The sequence below is a fragment of the Phoca vitulina genome, unplaced genomic scaffold (genome assembly GCF_004348235.1).
Source record: "Phoca vitulina isolate PV1807 unplaced genomic scaffold, GSC_HSeal_1.0 scaffold6, whole genome shotgun sequence".
NCBI lineage: Eukaryota > Metazoa > Chordata > Mammalia > Carnivora > Phocidae > Phoca > Phoca vitulina.
In genome coordinates, this window is record NW_022589709.1 from 57,087,771 (window position 1) to 57,098,191 (window position 10,421).

The following is a 10,421-nucleotide window of genomic DNA, read 5'->3' on the forward strand; positions in this document are numbered from 1 at the left end:
GGAAGAAAGAAAGAAAAGAAAAGAAAAGAAAAGAAAAGAAAAGAAAAGAAAAGAAAAGAAAAGGAAAGAAAAGAAAAGAAAAAAGAAAAGAAAAGAAAAAAGAAAAAGAAAAGAAAAGAAAAAAGAAAGAAAGAAAAGAAAGGAAGGAAGGAAGGAAGGAAGGAAAGAAAGAAAGAAAGAAAGAAAGAAAGAAAGAAAGAAAGAAAGAAAGAAAGAAAGAAGTTAAGAAAGAAAGAAAGAAAGAAAGAAAGAAAGAAAGAAAGAAAGAAAGAAAGAAAAAGAAAATACTGGATACAGCCCAACAAGTTCATTTTGTCTCATGAGGCAATAATGGTCTATAATGTATAGTTTTTTTAAGAAAAACAAATAGTTGGAGAACTCAGAGGAAAGAAGAAACTAAATACTCAGTTTTTCATTGTGCACTAAATATTAATTACTCATCACAAAGAAAAGAGACATCTTTCTTCCCATCCCACCTCCCAAACTCTGAAGTCAAATTTCCTGTAATTCTTGTTCTTATAGCTGACTCCCCATATGGCTGATTACTTTGACCTTCAGCAAGCCACAATGTAGGAATTGACAAGCAATGACTAAACAAATTACCCTACTCAACTGCATATGACCTTCCAGAGGCTCTTCTGATTGGATTTCCAGTATTCCCACCTTCATATTGCAAGGCCAAGTGTAGAAGAAGGTAAAATAAGAAAAATGGAAGACCAGGCAGGAGGGGAAGAATCACAGAATGAAAAACTTGGTCGGGGCTTTGGGAGTTCATTCTATGGCAGCTAAAAGGTTAAGTATTGAAGCTCTAAAATGGGACTTGGATCACCCCAAGCATCCCCCATGGATGGAGAAGAGAAAAGGACATGTATGGTGATACAGGTAAGGGGGATCTAAAGTCCAGAGACACAGAGTTTGTGACAGGATATGGGGCCCAAATGTCTATCAAGGGTCACTTAGGCAATGCCATTGCAAACATCAGCATGTGATCCTGCCTCTCTGGGAAAGGCCATAATGATCCACTTCCACTATGAGTATTTGGAAATCTTTTTCATACATCTGCCTCCTCACATCTTCACACCCCACACTTCCTACCCACCCCCTGTTACTGCATTATTTAATAGGATTCATAAATTTGATCTAACAATGAGTCATCATTCAACATATTCTACCCCTAATAAAAATTCAAAAGAATAGTTCTGGAAGGGACACTTTGTGGGCAGCTTTAGACAAACAGAAATACTTGCTAACCCTGTGGAAAAAATTATAGCAGGTTACAAGAGCAAGGAAGCCAGGGTAATCTGGAAACAATGTATGTTCCTCAGGAACAGACTTAACTAATAGATCCTTGATTTTGTTGGTAATCATTGCAAGAGATTTCCATAATGAAGTAGGTGAAATGCTCCCATGCTTGGAATTTTATCCAGAATTGTTTTAACATGTTGCCTTTCCTTTACTGGTATTCTAGACTCACAACACAGAGTTTCTCTACAATACTAGGAACATTTATATGGAATTCAGGATTGTTGAGGCTAATTTAGGACACCTTCCAAAGGGGTCAGTTACTGCAAGTATCAGAAGGATCTTAGTATCCACCTCACCCATACCACAGTAACATAGCCTCTAACAAAAAAGGGTTTCTATCACTTTCTGCTTAGTTGTTCGTCTACACACACACACACACACACACACACACACACACACACACACACATTACTTTCAGAGCTTTCCCTGAAAGCATGCATGAGGTCCTACTTGACCTATTTATCTGGCTAGAGCAATCTGTTAGGTTGGGTTCTCTGGCAGCCTTCCTTGGTTTTTTGGAGTTAAGTCCATCTGTTTTTGCTACCGTTTAGTGTTTAACATTAGTATGACTTGGAAATAGAAGTTCAAAACCTAGTCTAGGTGTCATACTTATATCCAGAGACACATACCCTTTCTTTGGCTTTGTTGTGATCCTTCTATAGGTGATAGGCTTTGCTGGGTACAGCTTGAGACTAATCTATCATTGTTTTCGGGCAGTTTCTGTGTCTCATTAGTCAGGGAAATTGAGAACCAGCTAGATTTGTAAAACAAAGTCTGTTGGCTTCAAATTTGTCTTGCATTTGTCCCACACTGGAGGATGTTAGCAAGATGGCATTGGTAACAGATCAACTATTGTACCCAAGAGCCTAATGGCTTAGCTGCATGCCATGATAACTGGCATGTTCTGCAGTACACTGACTGGGGCAAGGCAAAATGCTGTCTGGCTGGGACAGACAGGGCTCCCACCCCTGGAGAATAAACACACTTGCTGGGTTTTTGTTGGAAGAGAAATCTTCAAGCAGGGGGAGAGGGTCATGATGAGTTGCAGGCATAATGCCACATAGGGTCCCACACCTCAGCTCATAATTCCCACAGCTGGTTACAGATGGATGTTTTGAGGATAGAAGCCATGAGACAAAGTGTGGCTGCTTGGATCATTCCTTCTTATGAGCTCATTCTGTGCAGAAAGTAAGAGAAAACCTTATGCAAACCTCCAACTTCAGACCCAACAACCACACAGGTATTCAGAAGCAAGGGCAGCCTGCACCTGGGACCACAGCCATACTGCATGAGCTTCTCGTCCATCCCTCCCACTTTCTCAGCCCTTGGAGCAGAACATCCTATAGAGAGCAGCACCTGGAGATAACCTGTATATTACCATGCCTTGCGACAAACAGAGGTTTAGCATCCAGGGTCTGAGACTGAGCCCTAAGCCAAGTCCAGCACGTCCACCTTACTGAGCTTCCATCTGTCCAAGCCACTCCCTCTCTGGTCACTTCCAGGAGTCTAGCCATCATTTAGATCCTCCTTGTTGACCTCCTTCAGCGACTCTTGCTCCTTCCACTGCCGTACTACTCTTTGAGCGCTTCCTGGTGCCCTATAACTTTACACTTTCTTCAGCCCTATGCACAGACCATCAGAATGTGAAATTCATAGGATCTGGGATGAGGCAGACCAGGATTTGACTTTTTGCCTATTTGCCATGGCAGCTCGAACAAGATGCTTAACTTCTCATCTTTGCAATCCTTGCAGGATGGCTGGAAGAATTAGCTTACCCTTCATTCACCAAATGTCCCCTAAACAGCCTAAAGTAGGAGAACAAGAAAGCACAGTCCCTGGCATGGAGGAAGTACGTGATAAATAGGAAGTACGCTTATGACGGTGAATATGATAATACAGAAAAAAGTAATATTACACACAGTCTGACCTGGGTCCCACACTCTCAGCCACTTCTTTCTGAGCTCGATAAATACGGACCCATTGACTGTTGCTTCTGTGACTTTTGCTGGGCCTCTCATTGCTAGTCCATTCTTGGCGGGGCTCTTGCAAAGTTCTCAGGCTGTAGTTGTGTCTTTTTCCCTGGCTAATGTAATCATCTGCCAGAATGTGAATGCCTCCACAAGCTTCACGTTATCAAGTGACTCTCACTAGATCAGTTCCTGTCCTGAAGTGATGCTGGACGACACCCTGAGCAGTCTCCACCTGCCATATGGTGTGGCGAATGTCATGAGGTCCTTGCTTCCTTCATTTCAGGCCAGCTTGCCAGGAACCTGATGCCACCTCTTGACACACAACACCAATGGCTTAACTGTACTCAGGCCTTCAAAAGCAGCTACTGTGAATGTGCTAACCTCACGGATTCTCTGAACTCTCCATAATCTCAAAGAGCTTGGGTTTCCCAAGTTCATCCTCGTAAGTACAGCTCTCTAGTCTTGTGTTCATTGTGCTGGTTTTGACTTCTAGTTCCTGGAATTGGTTCTAAGTTAATAAGAGTGTTCCTAGTACAACTGCCAAGTGATGATCCCCTCAGTATTTGTGGTTAATAAGCCCCAGCTAATAATCTTACAACTTGAAGAAGGCTGTTTATAATTATTTATGAGTGTTTTGTCTATCTTAACCACTTTACAGAAAACTAAATACTAATTGTGTGTGTATGTGTTTTGCTTGTTGTACAGCTTGTTCATGTCATTAAGCAACAGCTCCCACAAAATGGGTGTCTAGAAGGCATTGTCTTTCTTTAGCTTAATATATTGTCTAATTTATTAACCACATGTATGGCTGATTGGTCAAATTAGTTGCTTTACATAAGAGTCCTTGTATAATGAGATTTTCATTTAATTTCTTTTTCTTGGTCACATCTTTAAGGTTAGGTAAGCAACAATACAATTTATCCTTAACTTCTTGCAACTTTCATTTACTATAAATTGCCTCATTAGCCACTGTGATATTTTTTCCTAGGGTTGCACCTACAAGTCCCTAAACAGAGTGGCAAGAGCACACAGTAGAAGGCTGAGAAGAAATAATGAGTTCTTGTGCCACATGGGGTAAGCCTGGTGTTGCCAGGGCTTCTGATTTTTCAGAAATTAATAAAACAGACACTAGAGACCAAAAAAAAAAAATTAATGGACCAGACTCATTTTATGGAATGACAGTCTACAACCCCTGATTTATTGTCTTAGATGAGAGTTCTAATGTTCTTTACATAATGAAGGCCAAGGTACTTTGATACTGAGATCTATGCTGTCAGAGACCGAGGACATTTCATTATGCAGAGAATAGTAATTATTTTCATTTTATAACTTCAAATATAGTTTAGAGTTTTTAGAGTGTCACTGGTTGATCTGTCACGCCTGGAGTATACGAGTGTATGTGTGTGTGTGTGTGTGTGTGTGTAAATGATCATCTTCGGTTCTCTAGGCATTTTATTATTAGCATAATGTATATGTATCTGTAGGACTTTATTTCTACATTCAATTAATATATCAGGGGCTTTTCTTATTAAAGCCATGGAGATCACAGAATTCTGAATCTTCTCTCAAAATCTTCCAAACTTTGGTTAAAGAAATATCTGACTAACATTCTGGTTGACAGATGCACAGGTCTGTTGCTGAATACTTGATAAGGATCTCTCCCTATGGTTGGCATACCATGTTCCCCTGACTTCCATAGTGTTAAATGTTACAAGAATCTAAATTCTCCATTTCCATAATCATTTGTTTCCTTATAGTTTCTTGATGTGCTCTTAATTTTTTGTGTCCCCCCTAGGAAAAAAGAAACCATGGCCACTATGAACTAGCCCCAGTCTTTAGTGGTTTATAACATGCGCAAGGGATACTGAGAGCATCTTAATAGACTCACACTGAAATAAATGTGCACAGAGTGGGGAGAATGGAAAGGGAAAGCAAAAGGGAAGGAAAAAGAAGACTTCAATCTTTATAGAAACTTTATGTTATCTTTGGCAAATACAACTGGAACTTCTGCCTGGAGAACAACTGGAGGAATGTCCACTTACCCAAAAAAACCTCTAGCCCTCCCTGGTAGCCTTTACCCTCACAGGCTGTAGATAGTTTACTTAATGTTTCAAAAACATACTTCCTTTTTCAAAAGTCCGGGTTAATTCTTAGATAAACCAGAAGAAATCTGATCTATCTCTGAGCAAAGATTTTGCTTATATTGTCCCAGCAGGATATTTTCCTGTTCCATTAAATTTCAGGTTCTTTATCTTTGGCTGATTTTTTTCAATAGATTTGCCAGTTTCAAAATTCAACAGAGGACTAAAATGGCTGTAGCATTCACTGGGATCTTTATACTTGGATCACGAGATGATGGATACTGGCATACACCACTCAGATGCCCCTTTCAGGACCAAGGTACTCATTTCCTCAGCTGTCATGATTGTTGACTGCTAATGGTTCACAGCTGGGTCTCGGGTCAGTATTTGTGGACAAAGGAAGCTGACATCCAGTGACTGGTTCCGGTGGCCTCCTCACCTCAATCTGGGAAATCTCTGAAGCACCATTACAGTACCAAAGATGCCAGTGAGACCAGCTAAGACCTCTGTTGCAACCACATGGTGGTTCATTTCTCCTTTTCACAGCCCTGCTTCTCTCATTTCCTCTGCAAACTTCCTGCATACAAATCTCTACCTCAGAGGCTATTTTCTGGGGAATTGATAAAAAAAATATATAAAAGAGAGTTGATGCCAACAGTGGTTCTAGGAAGCAGACTCTAAATTGGAATTTTTGAACTAGATTATCTGCCAGCAAGCTAGGCATGGAGAACCCCATCACTAGTGGTAGGTAGAGTACTAATAGCCCCTGGTGTGTTGTACCATTACACCAGTAGAGAGATGGAATGGGACACGAGCTAAAAAGAATGCACTTGTTGGTGGAATACCTGAGGATAGTCTGAGAAGTATGGGAAAAGAAGTAACCAGGAAGAATATGAAACTTGATGGCTGTTCTGGTATTATTGGTATATTGGATAGAGACAGCAAAATCCTGAGGAGATTAATCTCCAACATAAGACCAAATATAAATGTTAGAAGGTCTTATTGGCAGCATAGAAAGACACTCAACTCTAGCAGCTGAAGGGCAGAACAATCTGAGAACCAGGCCCAGTACTCAGTTATAAGAGCAAGAGAGCTCAAGAGAAGGTTGAATTCTCAACCCCCATCAGTCCGCTTCATAAAGATCAATTTCTAAACTTGAGCCTGTAACTTAGATTCAAACTCAGTGACAGGAAGAGAAGCCATGTTCTAATAAGAAAGGACCTGACACACCATAGCAAGAATGTACAGGAATGAGTCTTCCAATCAGGAGGGAACACTATCCTCTTCTTGGGTAACCATATACTGGGGAAGGGGCATGATCAAATGTTTTGAGGACACTTTGACAAAGGTTCTATGTAAACTCTGATAGCCAAGGACTAAAAGCATCATCATAGCCCTTGTTAGAGTTGTGATGTCTGAGTGCCAGGTAATAAATGGTGTCATGTCCCATATCTGGTTCACAAAGGGTCCAGTTAGTGGCCATGTTTCCATTCAGTAAATGTATATTCTGGAGGATCATGTTTAGCAGTTAGCAGAAACCCTACATTGGTTCCTTGGCTTATGGTGAAATAGCTATTATAATGGGGAAGCAAAGTAGAAACTGATGAATGCCCCTTACTCTATTCAAGAGAGTAAATAAAAAAGACTTTTGCATCATTGAGTAGAATGCCAGCAATTAGTGTTACCCTTAAATACTTAGTGTGGAGGTCACCTTCTTATCCCTGTTTAATTCACCAGTCTGGCCACTAGAAAAAGCAGGTGGATCCTAGCAGATGAGAATGGACTTCCCCTAACTCAACCAAGCATTAGCCCCAATTGTACAGGCTACCCTAGATTTGGTATTTCTGCTCAAATAGATCAACATGGCCTCAGGAACATAATCGGGCAGATGCATTCTTTCTCATCCCTATCAAGAAGGAGGATCAGAAGCAATTCCCTTTCAAGCAAGAAGGACAATATTTAAGGTCTTGCCTCAGGGTTCTGTCAATTCTGCAACCCTCTGTCATAATATGGTGTGAAGGTACATTCCACAGAATATCACGATGGCACTGGATTTGAGGGCCATTGTAAAACATTTGCTCCTGAGTGTGGGAGATAAACTCTCTGAAGATTTGCATTTCCTCCACACCAGAGAAGTTTTTAAGAGTCCAGAGGTCCAGGGCATGCTTAGACATTCCTCTAAAGTAAAGGACAGATTGTTGCATCTTACCCCTCCTGCCACTAAGAAGGAAGCACAGGTTCTAGAGGCAGCGTATCTCACACCTGAGAACACTGCTCTAATCCATTTACTGAGCAACACAAGGCTGAGAGCCTCAGGTGGAAGCCAAAGCAGCAAGTACAAGCCATGGTAGAATCAGCCCTGTAAAATAAAATCCACAGACATGATGGTACTAGAGGCATCTGTGGCAAAAGGATACATTCTGTGGCAGTTACAGTCATCCCCCACAGGAAAATCACAATGTAGACTGCTACGAGTCTGGAGTACGGTCATGCCATCTGAAGTGTGGAACTGTACACACCATTCAAAATACAGCTCTTACTATGCTACGAGACCCTGGAAGAGACTGAGCTTCAGACCTGGGCCATGAGCGACCATGAAGCCACAGCCGTCCATTCTAGTTGGGTTCTGTCTACCGAGCCATGGGTCATAAAGTCACAATAGTGCCCATCTTAAGTTGCAAATGGCGCATCCACAATCAGAAATGAGCAAGGCCAGAGACCCAAGTAAGCTGCACAATCAAGTAGCCCAGATTACCATGTCATCAAACACTATTTCACTAGCTTCTCTCCTTTAGCTCACATCTATGCTGTATGGGAGACCTTCAGACCATATGAAGCAGGGAAAGACAGGTTATTCATAGATGAGTCAGTTTGGGATGCTGGTACCCACTGAAAATGGACTCTTACTGTACCACAGTCTTACTCAAGAATGGACCAGAGAAAGGGCAGTGAAGAAAAATCCTGCTAATGGGTGGAGTTTGGGGCAATGCATCTAGCCATCAACTCTGCGTAGAAAGAGAAATAGTTGAGGAAAAAATAGAGGTGGATTAGTGGGCAGTGGTGAGTGGTTTCGCTGGTTGTTCAGGAGTCTGGAAGGAATAATACTGAAAGATCAAGAAGAAGCTGTGGGAAAACAGCATGGGGGTGGGCCTATGGGAACAGGCACAAAGGGTGGAGATCTTTATCTTGCCTGCTAACACTTTCCCGGGAGCACCCACCCAGAAGAGTGCCTGTCACAGTTCTAGGCAGAGAATACGTGCCCAGCGAAGATATATTAATTGGGAAATAACAGATAATGGTCCTTGTCCCCAGCAGACTACAAAGAATAAAAATAACTGTGTGAGCCATAGAGATATAAAACCACCCCAAAATTCTCATTTGAGGTATTTTTTTTTAAATATGCACAACCAGAAAAAAGAAAAATACACAACCAGAGCAAAAATGAGATAGGAAAGCCATATCATATGGCAGCCCAATCTTATATTGTTCTGTACCATGTAACTATCATTAGGGCATGATAAGGAGAATATCTTGACCTGGGGTCAGTAAATGAGCCTCAGCACTGCAAGGAAAATTTTGTGACACTGTGTGGATTCCTTTCTTTCCAGATATTTTCTGGCTTTTTCTTCCAAAATTTTTTTAAAGACAACTGATACATTTTACCTTCTGTAAGATTTAAACTTATTCTCATGTAAGAAACATGCAGCTGAAAAAAAATAAAATAACCCCAATATCTTAATGATTTTTATCTTTTTTAGCTTGGGATGAATTTTTAGAATCCAACAGCTCGAGGTTTGCTCTATCTAGTTTTAAAGAATTTTGGCTAAAGTTTAATAGTTTTATAAATTTCAACTCTGTTTCTTCCCACTCTATGTAATTCAAATATAACTGTCAGATTATTCCTATTTAAAAAGTTAAAATACTTTCTTCTAGTTTATGTAATTCATAGTAATTACACTTTTCTTTACATTTTACCGTATTTTTAAGTCATTCTGACATGACCATACGATACTGTTAAAATAAGAAAAGTGCTATTTAAAAATATAATCTCCTCAAAACTAATAGACTTAATAAATTGGTTGATGAGTATCATCAGTTCATAATATTTAGGATTTGTTACAGCATAAGAAAACTTGAAATGTAATAAAATCTTATAGTAACATAGTAACTTAATAGATGGGTTCTAAAATTTGACTATAATCCTAAAAATTTATGTAGCATTATCATAATGCTCTGTGAATTAGAAAAAATTTTGTGTGTGATCAACCATGCCACAATTATCTTTTTTTCTATCTAGGATAGCATTAAAAATTTACTGTCAAGTGAAGAGACAGCTCAAAAGTATGGAGCCAAGAAACAAAGGAATAAAAAGTATTACAGAACTATGTAAGGGAAATAAGTAATAAAATATGTAATGTTCTAGAAAAAAATATCTTTGAAAATATTAACATGTAATGTTAGGTTATTCCATAAAGAGTACCAGGTTGACTGGCTAATTAAAAAATAATCATTTTTCTCTCCATCATACTGTACCTCAAAATATATTTAACATAGATTAAGAGTGTTGTAAAAAAAAAATAACACCCAAGAATATAGCATATACTTGTTTTGTTATATATTAGTAAATACTGAATGATGAAAGTTTTAAAAGCTTCAAATCAAAGGCAGAGTCATAAAAGGAAAAATAATAGATTGGTCAACATAAAATTATATTTTTATACATGAAATAACAATGTTACCATCAATGACACACAAAAAGAAAACAAAAAGGATATACTCATAACATGTAACATACAATACAGTCATTTAACTTAAAAAGAGAGATGCCTAGGGGCACCTGGCTGACTCATTTGGAGGAGCATGTGACTCTTGATTTTGGGCTCCTAAATTTGAATCCCACTTTGGGTATAGAGATTCCTTAAATAAATAAAGCAAAAAGAGAAAGAAAGAGAGAGAGAGAGAGATGCCTATATACATAAAAAAGCAGAAACCATAAATAAGAAATTCACAAAAGAAGAATTACAAAGGGACAATAAAATTTTCACTCTCACTAGTAATCAAAAAA